We start from the raw sequence: 16,211 nt of genomic DNA, 5'->3' as shown, positions 1-16,211 counted from the left end.
TAAATGATGCAAACCACGTTAAAAGCAGAAGGGAAACACATTCCAAAACCTTCATCAAAAAATAATAGAGGGGCTCCTGGGTGGCTCAGTCAGTTGGGTCTCCGACTCAGGTCATGATCTCGAGGTTCTTAGGTCCAAGCCCTGTGTTGGGCTCTGTGCTGACAGCTCAGAGCCTGGAGCCTGCTTCAGATTCTGTGTCTCCCTCTCTCTGGCCCACCCCTGCTCGCACTGTCTTTCAAAAATGAATAAATGTTTAAGAAAAACTTACGGTTTTTAAAAAAGATGATAGAAGTATAATATGTAAGGGTTTTGTTTTGTTTTTGCTAAACGTCTTTGAAAAAGGTCCTGCACTCACACAGCCACCTGCGTCTTATCCTCTGTTCCTCCTAGACGTGGTAGGTCTGGACGCTCTAAAGCTCTTCATCCAGATGCATTGCATTTTAAAACACTTACTCTCAAAAACTTTTTGAAGTTCGCCTGGTACTACTTTACTCTTTGACTCGTGTTTAGATTAGAGTAACAAATGATCAAGCTGAAGCTCATTCTGAAACAAAATTCCTTTCCCCCCACAATATAGTGCATAAACTGAGCTGCAGCCTTTGCATTTTTTGCCATCTGGCCCACAGTGTGAGATGATATTAGTAGCATGTCAGGGAATTGTCTACCCACCCCCCCCCCTCTTTTCAGGGGAAAAAAAAGAGAAAATGAAAAAAAAATAATCCTAATCTATAGTATGAAGAGTATTAAATGAAACATCTGCCTCGCTGAATGAGTAGATGAACTTTGCAGTCTGCAAGCTGCTGGCGTTTGTCAAGTACATGTTTACATTGCTGACTGCTGTAAATTTTCAAGATGGTGACATGAAATTGACTTACCAAAATATCTTATTCAAATCTCTTAAAACACATGTTTCATTTTATGTTTTTTTTCTTTTTTTCTCCTTTAATGTCCTTATTCTTGATGAAAGGCATTGCCGATTGAGACAGCGAGAGGTTGCTGAGATTGTAGTCAAGCTGAAGCCACTGAGTAGTTAAAGAAAAATTACATAATAAAATCTGCCAAGAGTTAGCATGTACCTCTTGTTAACATGGAACTGGAATCCTAGCTGCTAAAAGATACCAATAAAAGAGTCATAGAATTTAGGCAAATGCTGTGAAAAAAAGAGTGAAGACGCTTCAAATATTTAAAAAACATTTTAATGTTCATTTGTTTTTTAGAGAGAGAGCACATGGCGGGGTGGGGGGGGGGCAGAGAGAGAGGGAGACACAGAATCTGAAGCAGGCTCCAGGCTCTGAGCTGTCAACACAGAGCCCGATGTGGGGCTCGAACTCACAAACCGTGAGATCGTGACCTGAGCTGAAGTCGGATGCTTAACCTATTGAGCCACCCAGGTGCCCCAATGCTTCAAATATTTTAAAGGAAAGATACTTAACAAACAATACCTGCTTAAAGATTATCATAAACTCTACTAAATTGAGTCCTAGTTGGTGAATAAACATCAAAGGAAAAATAATTCTCAAAATCTGCCTAAATTTAATCACTTTGGATAAAAACCCCTTACCTCAATTAGAGATTTGAGCTTCAATGACGAAGATCTTACTCTAAGTTTCAAGTTTCTTTCTTTTTTGAGTGTAAATACCCCATTTTTTCTATCAACTCTAATGTCAACACACACCCCAGAAACAAAGATTTTTCCCCCAACTTGTACAATATGCAGAAAACAGAAATGTTTATCAAATTATCCCTCTATAAGTGATAGTAAATTTTATTACTCTTGAAAAAAAGTACTATGTTGCAATATAAGGCCTAGAGAATAAATTTAAAGCAAAATTTTAATACCGTAAATAGACATACCACTCTCTACCCTGAATGTAGAGAAGGCTGACCTGTCAACTAAGCTCCAAAGAAATACAATTCTCTGTAGAATAGTGTTTTTTTTTTATCAGATATGCATTCATCCAGGGTCTAGTGCTGCCATATTATTCCAGGATTGCCTTCTGGAGAAGTAGGGATGGGTCTAATTTCCACTGCCTTAATCCCTTTCCTCCCTTCCTCCCTTCCTCCCTCCCTTCCTTCCTTCCTTCCTTCCTTCCTTCCTTCCTTCCTTCCTTCCCAAAACACAATTGTTTGTCTAATACAGATAAATAAACAAATATAATGCAGAGCAACTGGGCTGCAATGGGGATAATTATAGGGGGCTGTGGGAGTCCATAGAAAGGGAATTGAATGTAGATTTGGGGGTCGGAGAAAGACTCTAGGAAAAAACAACATCTAAATGAGGTCTAGGAGATAAATTAGCCAGGAAAGGAGTGGAGGGGAAGACCAAAGGTTCTAGGAAAAAGTTTAATTCAAAGGAACAGAGTCCAGAAACAGCATGAATCATTAGATCTGCAAGAAGTTCAGCACAATTTTAGTGTAAGAAGACGAATTGCAAGTGATGTTTAGAAATCCACCTAAGGACAGGGTAAGTGACAAGGCCAACTGTGTCATCCAGAGTTTGGGTTTTTTCCTGAGGGCAATTAAAAGCCATTGAAAGTTAATCTGGAGGATGACATAATCAGACTTTCACTTTTGCAAATGCTCTTAAGTGGCTCTTCCCTGGGGAGAGTATATTAGGAAATGAGCAGCAAGACCTAGAAGTGATGAGAACATCTAAGATGCCATTATAGTAATTTAAATGGGAAAGGGATGTGAACATAAACTTGGAAGTGGTACACAGGAAGAGGGGGCAGATTTAAGCCATCTGAAGGGACAATATATAGAAATAGTTGGATTAGTAGATGAGGAAAAGGGAGGAAACAAATATTCTGAGACAACTTGATCTGGTTGATAGTCCCATGTCACTGCTGTTTACTTCTCCCTTGAGTGTTAAATGACCTCTGGTAGCTTTTGAGAGGCACACTGGAAGCAAGATGTCATTGCACTGCAGTGAAAACCAAAACAGTGTCCAAACTTGCTCGGACCAAAAAGCCTAAGAAACACCAACCCCTAGATACCTTTCCCACATTCACTTGTCCTTTAGGTCCAGTGCTAAAGCCAGACAGGATCCAACCATTCAGAGCTGGTCACCCTACGAACTTCACATCCATAATTTTTGGCATGCATTTTGATTATATATTAATAATTAATTTGGCTGTGGTGGTACGCCTGCATTCCCCACAGACTGAGAAACCCCCAAGAGCAGAGACTCTGTGTTTATATCTCTTGTCCTCAGCCAGCTCCCAGCACACAGTAGGTGCTCAGCACATGTTTGCTGAATTGAATGTCCCCTTAGACCACATGTTTCTACAGCTGTTTTTAGACACAGCTTGCTCTTTGCTTTGTTTTTCCATCCAGGAGGCTAACGAGCAGAGAACTGAAACTCAGGACTGTGACAGATGTGATATTGCCTAAGACAATGGCAGGATCAAGATAAATTAAGAGATTTCACCCACTCACTTAGGTTTAATTTCTTATATTCTTGAAAAGTGATGCTAACAGCAAATATGAACCTAAGTCAAGCAATGAAAGTACTCGGAGGTACGAATTATTTACCAATGATCAAAAATTCATATTTTCCTTTTAAGCTTCCTTTAAGATACAGGTTTGGTATTAATGTTTTTTTTTTCTGCTCTAAGAAAGAGGAATAGGAAGCTGCTATTTAAAATAATGGCTTAGTCTCTTCAACTGTGTGTAAATGCATTAAAAAACTGCATCCCCTCAACCAAGGAAATCTGAAAGAGGCAGGGTAGCCAACAAGTCTGCTTCTTCTTTAAGTTAGCCTGTTGTCTAGTAAAAAATGTGTGTGTTCTTTCACATAACAGTAACTTGTAGAAGCAGAAAATGCTTTGAAGACAGCCCAGAGTGGCCAGTGTTTTCCAGGAGTGTACCATGGAGCCCTAAGGGTTTAGGAGAGTGGGGTCTCGGGTGGTCAGGAGAAGGGTGAACTGTGATTGACAGGGAAGATATTGGGACTCCCGCCATTGTTTCAACCAGATTACTCACATTTTATCCCATGTTTGTGTTCTTTCAAAAAAGAGAATCTTGACGCTTAACGAAAACCAGACCTGGATGGAAACCAACCTTCTCATTTATACATGAGATACGGAGGTCCAGAAAGGATAATACAGCTAAGTAGCATGTTAAGAGTCTATAGCAGAAAGACTTGAATTCTAATTCCAGCACTGCTTGCCAGGGAAGTGACTCCAGAAAAGCTATTTCTTGAAATTTCAGGTTCATTATCTATAAAATGGGTTTCTGAAAGGATCTGATGAAGGGATTGAAAGAAAGCATTTACTACAGTTACTGGCATAAGACAAATGTTCAGGAGATATAGACAGCAATAGCAGCAGAACCTTAGCTAGAACATATATCTTTCTACTCCACACTCAGTGTTCTTTCCTATGTGCTTCAACGAACAAAATTGTCTGCATTATAGCCTATCCAAAAGGAAAAATATAATTTGTTTCAGTGAAAAGGGATGCTTTTCATTTTCTTCTCAGGATATATATGCATTTTCACCTCAGGAAAGAAAGAGACTTGGCATTAAGGATGTAAAATATAGAACTTAATATTCTAAGAAACACAAATGTCTTGAGGTAGCGTGTAGTGATTTGGGTCACAGATATTAACGCATTGCTTGGGAAAAAACTACTGGGTTATATCATAGAGTGAAACAATGTTAGTTTGTCTTTTAACAAGAACATATATTTTGGTCTCAAGGAAAATAATTTTTACAACATTAAACAAAACTTGTAAAAAATGATTAAGAAAATACAGAGGGCTCTTGTTTGTCTTTAACTTGTTTTTTAAGTAATTCCATACAATTAGTTCATCAGCACACATTCTTCCCACAGGATTACAACGTTACTTAACATTTTGGTTAAAAGGAATCAAGATTTCTGGGAGAATTTGGTTTGGGGAAGAGTAATTTTGAAAGATTTAGAAACCCAAAGTTTACGCTTAATTCTTTTCTGGATCATATAACTTCTCTTCATTGTACTGAATATCTAGTGTTATTTGCGTAAGTGGATTAATTTTGTCATCTAGGCATAGACCTCATTAGCAATCTGACGGGACAAATATTTCTTTTACCCCATCTTTTCAAGGTTTAGTAATATGTTTCATATGTCATATTTAAAAAGACCAAAAAAGACAATAGTTTAAAGAAACTACTTTGATACACTGAATGAAGTATATGTAATTTCTCATCCTCCCAAAGAGCAAAAAAAGTCCTCAAATCTGTTGAGTTTATGTACGTTATAAATAAAAGTGGTATAATTAAGCTTTAATCATATAATTAAGTTTTAATTGGTATAATTAAGTTATTTTTACACAAAATTTGAAAAATCTTCCATGAGGCACCAAAAATATATTTTAAAAAGAGTGTTGTTTTCAAAGACTGTAATGGGGTAACAGTTGGCATATAAAATTCATTACTCTCACTGGAAGGTGAAAAGTAAAACTAAGAGGCCTATGTTTTTTTCACAAGATCGTTTGTTTTCTGATATTCTTTTGTCACTTCTGTAAATGATGGAAATTGTCAGATAAAATCAAGGCCTGTTTCAATGTTTAACTGCAAGTTCAAGTGTGACTGGTGGGCTCTCATTTCCCAGCTTGGTCACCTCTTCCACAAAATGGGGTTATTATCAGTTCTGATGATTTGAGCCATACTAATGAAAAATTACTTTCAAAATCTTGGTCAAGTTCAACTATAATAACCATACATGATGAAATTTTGAAAGTTCCAGAGAAAATAAGCTATTTTCACAAGATAATTATTTAAAATTAAATTATTTAAATTATTTAAATTATTTATTTAAATAATTATTTATTTAAATATTATTTATTTATTTATTTATTTATTTAAATAATTATTAAATTATTTAAATTATTTAAATTAAAATTAAATTATTTAAAATTAAAATTTTTTAAAATTATTTAAAAATTTTTAATGCTTATTTATTTTTGAGAGAGACAGAGTGTGAGTGGAGGAAGGGCAGAGAAAGAGGGAGACACAGAATGTGAAGCAGGCTTCAGGCTCTGAGCTGTCAGCATAGAGCCCAATGCACGGCCTGAACTCGCGAACTGAGAGATCGGGATCTGAGCTGAAGTCAGACACTTAACTGACTGAGCCACCCAGGACCCCCTCACAAAACAATCATTTATACAATATCCACCCACTCAATAAATATTTATCCAGGACCAAGTATGTGATTAAGCACTGTTCCAGTCACTATAGATACAACAGTGGACAAAATAGGCAAAGATTTCCATCTCCAGAATAAAACATTTTGGTGGCAGTAAGAAATAATGAATAATATAATAGCAGCCAGTGATAAGATTCTGAGGCAAAATAAATCAAGGCAAAGAGATAGAGAAGTGGTAGATCTTTAACTAATGGGCCAAAATTAATTCCAGATGAATTAAGCAATTTAATTTTACTAATAGAAAAGTGTAAAAGAAATACTATAAAATACAAGTGATTTTTTTAAATCTTAGAATGTACAATGTCCTTACAAGTATAAAAAAGCAAATCAAAAGCCCAGAAATGAAAGGGATGCCTGGGTGGCTCGGTCAGTTAAGCCTCTGACTCTTGGTTTTGGGTCAAGTTGAGATCTCGTGGTTCGGGAGTTCAAGCCCCGTGCTGGGCTCTGTGCTGACAGCGCGGAGCCTGTTTGGGATTGTCTGTCTCTCCCTCTCTCTCTGCCCTTTCCCCGCTCGCTCTCTCTGTCTCTCTCTCAAAATAAATAAACTCAAGAAAATTAAAAAAAAATTCTACAAATGAAAAGATCAACTCATTAGACTATATAAACATTAACAACTTCTATCCACTAAACAAATTAATAAAACTAAAAGAAATGGGAATATTTGCCATGATTATGAAAATGGAGAGGTAGTATTAAAATAAAATAACACACGCATTAATGAGACAAATCTTCAATAAAGCATATAAATAACTCTTGACCTAAACAGATGACAAAAAACAACTTCCTAGAAATCAAGATATACAAGTTAAAATAACTTCAACTGCAGAAAAAGATTAAAACGTACACACCATTGGCAAGGCTACAATGAGATGCTTATTTATATACAGAATGGAAGTGTGAGTCAGTGACTCTGAAAAATAAAAGTGGTATCTGTTAAGAACTCCAAGCAAAAATCATTCTCTCTGGCCCACCAAGGCTACTTAAGTAATAATGGGGATGTAAAAAAAAAAAATCATCATGAAAATACAGGGAGACATACACCCAAATTGAGAAGTATTCATCTAGAGGATTATAGGATTCTTGGGGATTTTAATTATCTTCTTTATATATTTTTGTATTTTTTAAAATAAAATATTTGTTTATTTTGAGACAGAGCATGTGTGTGTAAGCAGGAGAGGGGAAGAGAAAGAGAGAGAGATAATCCCAAAGTCCACACCATTTGTGCTGAGCCCTACGTGGGGCTCAATCCCACAAACTGCGAGATTAAGACCTAAACCAAAATCAGGAGTTGGTCACTTAACTGACTGAGCCACCCCGGCACCCCTATTTTTGTATTTTTAAAATACATTTTTACAAAGAGTAATTTATTACCAGGAAAAACAATAAAAAAAAAAGTAAGAAGGAAAAGGAAAAGAAGTAGAAGGAAGAAGGTAGAATGAGGATTTTCTTGACTGGTCTTTGCTTCTACACTGAAATCTCATCCATTTTCATCACAAATCACAGATATACTCATTATGGGGAAAATAATAAAATTTCTAAGAAAAAGTAAGACCCAGCCAAGAAATCACACTTTGAAAAGTAATTAACAGTACCAAGATCATAGCACATCCCCCTTGAGCTAATTTTGTGGATTACTCCTGAGAGTGTAGCTATACATCATAGAAGAGTCATTTGAAAACGGGTAATGAGGGAAATCTCTTTGTAGGATTTTAGCTCTGTTTTTCTCATGGTTTAAATTTAAAAGTTTCTGGAACATATTCAAGCAGCTTCTCTTATGTCCAGGTTCTAGAGACCTAGGAAAATCAGGCGTGTGTGTGTGTGTGTGTGTGTGTGTGTGTGTGTGTGTTGTTATTGTTGTTGTTGTTGATACGATGGTTTATTACTGTGATTTTAAAAATCCTACCTGCATTCCCATATTAGCTAGCCTCAGGACACAACTAGTGTGTGTTGGATATTTTGTAGAGTCGGTAAGTATTCTGGATTTCCTGACTGCTTCATTTAAGCAGGTCAGTTAGCAGCATAACCCTTTGAATTGGCTCCTCCCAGGATTTTAAGGTATGGCACCAAATGAAGAACTTCCTGTCTGTTCATTCTCTCTCACCATACTGAAGAGGACTTTTTTGCTGTTGTTGAGGATTAGCTGGGACCACTCTGATGACACAAAACACTCTGAATGTGCCCAAGCATACATATAAAATTCCACTGAAGTATTATGTGTAGAGCTTTAGCTACAATGCAAAAATGAATAAATAGAAATTTCAGTCTAATGTTGTAAAGTACTTAGATCAAGACTTATGTTCTAAATAGCTAAAAATGTTTTTTAAAAGGTTTAAATAAAGTGTTGTCTTAATATTTATTATAATGTACTCAATAATACATATTTTGTGCTATTAAATAATGAAATATTTATAGGAATGTACTCTACACCACAATGCATTTCAGCACGCTAACACCTTTACTTGTATTGCAGAGAATCTGGATCACTCCTGTCTCATGTGTTTGAGATTTTTGAGGCTACGCTTGTGGTATTATATTGGAAAGAATCCTCAGTCACAGTAGAAGTCATTCTATTCCAATGTGGCTTCTGGTTAGAAGTCTCAGAGAAGGTAAAGAATGCAGATTTGGATGCTATTTATTTAAGAACTCTTCCTATAACTAGTTTAACCATTGAGATTATTCTTATGATTGTCTTAGTTTAGAGAAAATTGAGATTTTAATTACTGGATCCCTTTCAAGTTAATCATGGATAATTAGTGATGAGGAATAAAAAGTGATCTACCATGTGCAAACTTTCTAAACTAAGGAGTTTGGGTCAAACTTTCCTTTTGTCACTGACACTCTATCCCTCAATCATTTCTTTAGATCATTCACATTTCAGATTCAACTTTACTAATTTTCACAGGGTTCACAGTAACAACTTCTAATATTCTTCTGAAACACATTTATTCTTCAGGGAAAAACTTTTGCCTATTTTGTTCACTATTGTATTCTCAGGCCTAGAACAGTGAATCTCTAGAACATAGTTAAAGCTATTGAGTGAATGGATAAAATTTAACAGAAACATTGGAATGTTTCCTCCAAACTCTCTCAAAATAATTATTTATTTTCTGAAGAACGAACTGCACAATGCATAAATTATATTGGTTTTTTAATTTTTTTAATGTTTATTTATTTTTGAGAGAGAAAGACAGAGACAGAGTGAGAACAGGGGAGGGGCAGAGAGAGAGGGAGACACAGGATCTGAAACAGGTTCCAGGCTCTGAGCTGTCAGCACAGAGCCAGATGCGGTGCTCAAACTCATGAACCATGAGATCATGACCTGAGCTGGACGCTTAACCGAGTGAGCCACCCAGGTGCCCCTATATTGTTTTTTTTAAAAGAAAATAAATCAAAATTAATATACCTAAGTGTAATTTTTTTTTTTCTTGTGATGAGAACTTTTAAGATTTACTCTCTGGGTAACCTTCAAATATGCACTACAATTTTATTGACTATAGTCACCATACTGTACATTGCATCCCCATGACGTATTTATCTTACTACTGCAAGTTTTACTTCTCGACCCCCTTCACTCATTTGGCCCACCCCTTAAACTTCCTCCCCTCTGGCAGCCACCATTCTGTTCTCTGTATCTATGAGTATTGTTTTGTTCCATTTATTTGTTTTAGATTCCATGTATAAGTGAAATCATAGGGTATTTGTCTTTGTCTGGTTTATTTCACTTAGTATAATATCATCTAGGTCCATCCATTTGTTGTCACAAATGGCAATATTTCATTTTTCTTTTTATGGCTGAGTAGTGTTCTATCACATCTTTATCCATCCATCTGCGAACATAGGGGTTCAAATATACCTCTGAATCAGTGTTTTTGTTTTCTTTGGATAAATACCCAGAAGTGAAATTGCTGGATTGTATGGTAGTTCTATTTTTAATTTTTTGAAGACACCTGTATACTGTTTTTCAGAGTGGGTACATCAATTTACACTCCCACCAACAGTATATGACAGTTCCCTTTTCTTTACATCCTCCACAACACTTATTGTCTTTTTGATAATAACTGCTCTAACATATGTAGCTGACATCTTATTATGGTTTTGATTTGCATTTCTCTGATGATTAGTGATGTTGAGCATCTTCACATGTACCTGTTGGCCATCCGTATATCTTCTTTGGATAAATGTCTATTCAGACCCTTTACCCATTTATTTTTTTATTAAAAATTTTTTAATGTTTATTCATTTAATATTTATTTATCCTGACAGAGACAGAGCATGAGCAGGGAAGGAGCAGAGAGAGAGGGAGACACAGATTGTGTAGCAGACTCCAGGCTCTGAGCTGTCAGCACAGAGCCCAATGAGGGGCTTGAACTCACGAGCTGTGAGATCATGACCTGAGCTGAAGTCAGATGCTTAACCAACTGAGCCACCCAGGTGCCCCTGCCCATTTATAAATTGAATTAATTGTTTTTTTGGCCATTGATTTGTATGAGTTCTTTATGTATTTTGGGTATTAACGTCTTATCAGATATATGATTTGCAAATGTCTTCTCCCATTGGGTAGATTGCCTTTTCATTTTGTTGATGGTTTCCTTTGCCGGGCAGACACTCTTTAGTTAGATGTAGTCCCACTTGTTTGTTTTTTTCTTTTGTAGCCTTGCTTTTGGAGTCAGATCCAAAACATCATTGTCAAGACTGGTGTGAAGGAGCTTACTGCCTATATTTTCTTCTAGGGGTTTTTATGGTTTCAGATCTTTCATTCAAGTCTTTAATCTATTTTGAGTTATTTTTTTATATAGTATAAGACAGTGGTCTAGTCCCATTCTTTTGCATGTGGCCCAACATCATTTACTGAAGAGACTGTCCTGTCCCCATTGAATATTCTTACTTCCTCTGTAATAAATTAATTGATAATATATGTGTGGGCTTATTTCTGGGCTCTCTATTCTGTTCCATTGATCTATGTGTCTGCTTTTATGTCATACCATACTGTTTTGATTACAATAACTTTGTAATATAGTTTAAAATCAGGGAGTATGATGCCAGTTTTGTTCTTCTTTTTCAAGATTGCTTTGGCTATTCAGGGTCTTTCATGGTTCTATACAAATTTTGGAATTGTTTTATTCCTGTGAAAAATACCATTGGAATTTTCATAGGGTTTGCACTGGATTTGCAGATTGATTTGGGGAATGTGGGCACTTCAAAAATATTAATTCTTCCAATCCATGAGTATGGAATATCTTTCCGTTTATTTGTGTCTTCTTCAATTTCTTTCATCAATGTCTTACAATTTTTAGTGTGCAGGTCTTTCATTTCCTTGGTTAAATTTATTTCTAGGTATTTTATTCATTTCGATGCAATTATAAATAAAATTCTTTCTTTAATTCCTCTTTCCAATAGTTTGCTTGTTTTGTACAGAAACACGATAGATCTTTGTATATTGATTTTCTACCCTGCAACTTTACTACATTCATGTTTTAGTTCTCACAGAGATGGAGTTTTTAGGGTTTTCTCTATATAAAATCATGTCATCCACAATGTGACAGTTTTACTTCTTCCTTCTCTACCTAAGTATAATTTTATAAATATATGTGACTTTTCAAATATAATATTCTTAATGAATTCTTAATAGTGCAGGGAAGGAAAACTTTTCCTTTCTTCCCATCTAAGTTCTTCCTTTGGCTGGTCTAATAATGAAATCGACTGAAGACAGATTAACAGGAGAAAAACAAATTTAAGTTTGTACATTTAAGAATAGCTCATAGAAATATGAGACTCAAAGAAGTGACCGAAGCAGGCAGGTTTTATACCTTTTAGACAAAGAAACAATACATTTGTGAAGAATTGACAAGACAAAGAAGTTTGAGGTTGGGGTAGTAAATTAATGCAGAAGGAACGAGGTTTATTTATATAGCCTTCCAGGTTCTACAATCCCTATCTCTGATGACAAGGATGTCTCTCTTTCTCCTGGTACAGGGAGGGTACCTTTCACATGGGAAATTTATTTTCTGCTTTCATGGGGACAAAGGAGGGTCAGTGTGTCCTTCTTGCACTGGCTGCTTAAGTAACTTTAATTCAAAGTAATCAATATACCAAAGTGGCAAATTTTCAGGCTGCCTACCCTGAATCCTGTAAGTTATAACACAATAAAAAAAACACATATATTTTATAATTAGGTATTTTGAGAATAACCTATACAATGGGACTCAAATTGGAAGAGAATACTAGGTTAAGGAAAAATGTCCAGTTTTTTAAAAGTATCTCTGCTAGTCCCTTCAAATTAAAAATATCTTTGTTAGTCCCATCAAATTACTGGAGTTAGATAAAGCCCCTGACAATTTTCCCCTGCAAATTTAGTGCTTCTCCAGCCGCTTATACATATCATATTAGATAGTAAATATTTCACTAAGGGCATAGCTTTCTCAGTAGACTCCATTCGAGTGGCTGCCGCTTTAAAAGTTTATCTAAAAGATACATTATGAGAAACCTCTTCCTTGTACAGGAATTTTTCTGTATTGTTTACATAGGTATCACAGAGCGACGTGCTTGATACAAATTGTTTCAGTTGGAAGGAGCTCTGCCAAAGAAAACAGACAGGCAGCTGTTTGCACAGCGCATAATTTTTTTTTGTTAAATATGGCTGCACCTGTGTAAACACAAACTTTATTTCCAAGAAGTACCCCTGCAGCTGCAAAGACTTTTCAGACGTAGCCAGAGCAGCTATTTTTACTGTACCGTGTAATGTATGTAATAGGTTTTGGTCAGTTGTCAGTCTCAAAAATCATAATGAGAAGGTTCATTTATTTTAATATAGACATTTTATTGCATTTTTCGAAAACCTTAATATGAAGTTGACTTTATTTCCTATTTATGCTTCATATTGACTTATTACAAACATTGAAATTAGTCTGGGAACAATGTTCCAGTCATGCAGAGTACTTCAGAAAGAGCAGTTTTCTTCATCCATTCATTCATTCTTCATTCACTGTACCTTCTTTTATTTCCCCAGACTATAGTCAAGAAATATAGTAATCGTACAAATGACTGGTTGACACAGACCTTATTTCTCTTTCAAAAAATGTTTCTTATTATGGATGGAGGTAACCCTAATTACATAACAGAATTATAATCATGAGATAGCCCAACAGAAGAGAGAACATTCCTTCCCCACAGCACTGCTGAGGGACTCCCCACAATTTTCTAAAACTTCACTTACATATAATGAGTTTTGCATCAATACTAAATGATATTAAAATATTAGCAAATAACTAATGTCCAGTAAACTAAGTTTACTGTATTATTACAACCCACTTAAGTGCTCTTCTTAATGTATAAGTAGTTTCATCCTTTATATACTTTTAAACTTCCCATAGTCACATTCAGAGAAATTGCAAGTTTATCTTTCGGATCTCTGTTTAAGAATAGCTATTTTTGTACATACTTACAATAAACTTTTGTTATGGAAAGAGTCAAAGTATTTTTTAAGGACTATAAACATTCTGTGGGAAGCACATCCTTTGCCTACGAAACCAGGGCAGACACATAGTCCCTGTGAGCATTCAAGGAGATCCCCATTCTGCTTCTTGGGAAACAAACTGCTTCCCCCTCCCACAGAGTAGAGTGTGGATTGATGTGTATAGCAATTTCATTAACAAGGTACCTGTAAGTCAGTGGTTCTCAAAGTGTGGTCCAGGTATCCTCAGAGGGTTTTCAAGGTCAACACTATGTTCACAATAATATGAAGGTACCATTTGCCTTTTTCACTCATTCTCTCATGGGACTACACTGGAGTTTCCTAAAGGCTACATGATGTGTAATGGCATTTTAAAATAAAACGTGTTAATATTTGGAAGCTAGTGAACGAATATTTTCCTTTTTTAAAAAAAAATTTTTAAATGGGTATTTATTTTTGAGAAAGAGAGACAGAGTGCGAGTGGGAGAGGGACAGAGAGATAGGGAGACAGAGAATCCGAAGCAGGCTCCAGGCTCTGAGCTGTCAGCACAGAGCCTGATAAGGGGCTTAAACCCACGAACCACGAGGCCATGACAGGAGCCGAAGTCAGATGCTTATCCAACTGAGCCCCCCAGGCGCCCTCCAATATTTTTCAAATTAGCAATGTAGGATGTTATAAAATCATCTGTGTTTTTTTCTTTCCTTTAAAAAGGGCCATTCAAAGTACTGGAAAGACCAAAGAGTTCTGAGGTAACAGGATACAAAATATCCATTGATATGGTTTCATATTCCACATTACAATTAACCTTTAAGAAATTACTGCTTGTTGAGTTTCAGTAGAGTACCAAGAATAATATCCACAATTTCCTGAAGGGACTATTAAAAAGATTAGGGAATAATGACATTTTAAAACATTATTTGTATTTTCCTTAATGTCTGACTCAATAGAAGACAAGTGGGTTCTTCTATCTGTGTCTGCATTCCATCTGTTGTGCTATGTTATTTAGTTGATACATATGAAGAAAATTCTGCCTCCTCCAGATTTTAGAAAAGGGAATATTTTTATTTGTTTGCTTGCTTGTTTAGAAAAATGACATTTTAACACATCCTGGACTTATTATTGTTCTTTTGAAATAAATTAATAGTTAATAAATTATTAATAAATATTTTAAGAATTTAGCAGTAATTATCAATGAACACATCCACATAGGAAAAAAATCTCATTGGTGTCTATAATAATTGTTTACAAATGTAAAGGATAATTGAGACTAAAGGAGCTTGAGAAGTGGTCTATGGATCATGCTTTGATACCCTAAAGAAATATGAAATGAATGCATGAAAATATAGAATACTCAGTTGACTTTTTTTACTTTTATTTTTTATAATTTTTTTTCAACGTTTATTTATTTTTGGGACAGAGAGAGACAGAGCATGAACGGGGGAGGAGCAGAGAGAGAGGGAGACACAGAATCGGAAACAGGCTCCAGGCTCTGAGCCATCAGCCCAGAGCCTGACGCGGGGCTCGAACTCCTGGACTGCGAGATCGTGACCTGGCTGAAGTCGGACGCTTAACCGACTGTGCCACCCAGGCACCCCTCAGTTGACTTTTTTTTTAAATGAAAAATTAGCGTAGAAACCATGAACACATGCTAAAAGCTGAACTGTAACGCATGGTTTTATTTACGTATCCACAGCTCTTCCCCATCCACTCTAGGTGTTTCTTTTATGATGTTGTCTAAGAGTGTGGTCACATGTCCATGACTCTAGTCCCCTTGTGGATGCCTATATATTCAAGGGACATAAGGAGGTTAGATATTGTGCCACTTCCTGTCACACTGCTTTTTAGATATGGCGTGACTAAGCAATCAAAATAGATAACTATCTTTATGATACAAACACAACAGTTTCTAATATTACCAAAATAAAGTCATAGAGGAAGTGCCTAATTCACATTGATCCCTGCTTATCTTAACTTTTGAGTCACTCCAACATTCATGGATCCAAGCTCTGTATTAACTTCAAGGACCATGTCATGAATTAATCACCCAAGCTTGGAGACACATTTCCTTCTACCAACAAAGGCAGCTGAGAATCCTTGACATAAAGACTTGGATGATCTTTTGCTAATCCTGCTAAAACCAATGTGTTTTAGTAGACTTGGAGTATATTAATAACATTTTAACATGTTATATGTATTTACTCATATGTTTCTTTGTAAGAACAATTAACAACCTTGTTCTCAGGTATAGAGTACAACAAGCAGGCCCCAGAGAGGACAATGCCTAGTTGTCCATAAATGATTACAGGTGGAAATGTACTCTTGGCTCCTGTGGGAGGGAAGACCAGGGCTGGCTCTGGAGGATGCATTCTCTGTAATTTGTTGGCTTCAGTGGTTTACTCTAAAATCATATTTCCCAATAGGGAAGCTGTCTCAGCCTGTGTAAGGGTCAATAAAAACCTTTCTATGATGAGAGCATCCTCCATATGTTTAAGTGTTATACCCAACATCTTGTCTTGCGATGCTCACATTATTTCCTATGTTAGTCTTTTCCATGTTGACTATACTTTACCAC

This window comes from Felis catus, chromosome F2, assembly GCF_018350175.1.
Source record: "Felis catus isolate Fca126 chromosome F2, F.catus_Fca126_mat1.0, whole genome shotgun sequence".
NCBI classification, from domain to species: domain Eukaryota; kingdom Metazoa; phylum Chordata; class Mammalia; order Carnivora; family Felidae; genus Felis; species Felis catus.
The sequence above is the reverse complement of the archived record's forward strand: the minus strand, read 5'-3'. Positions refer to the sequence as shown.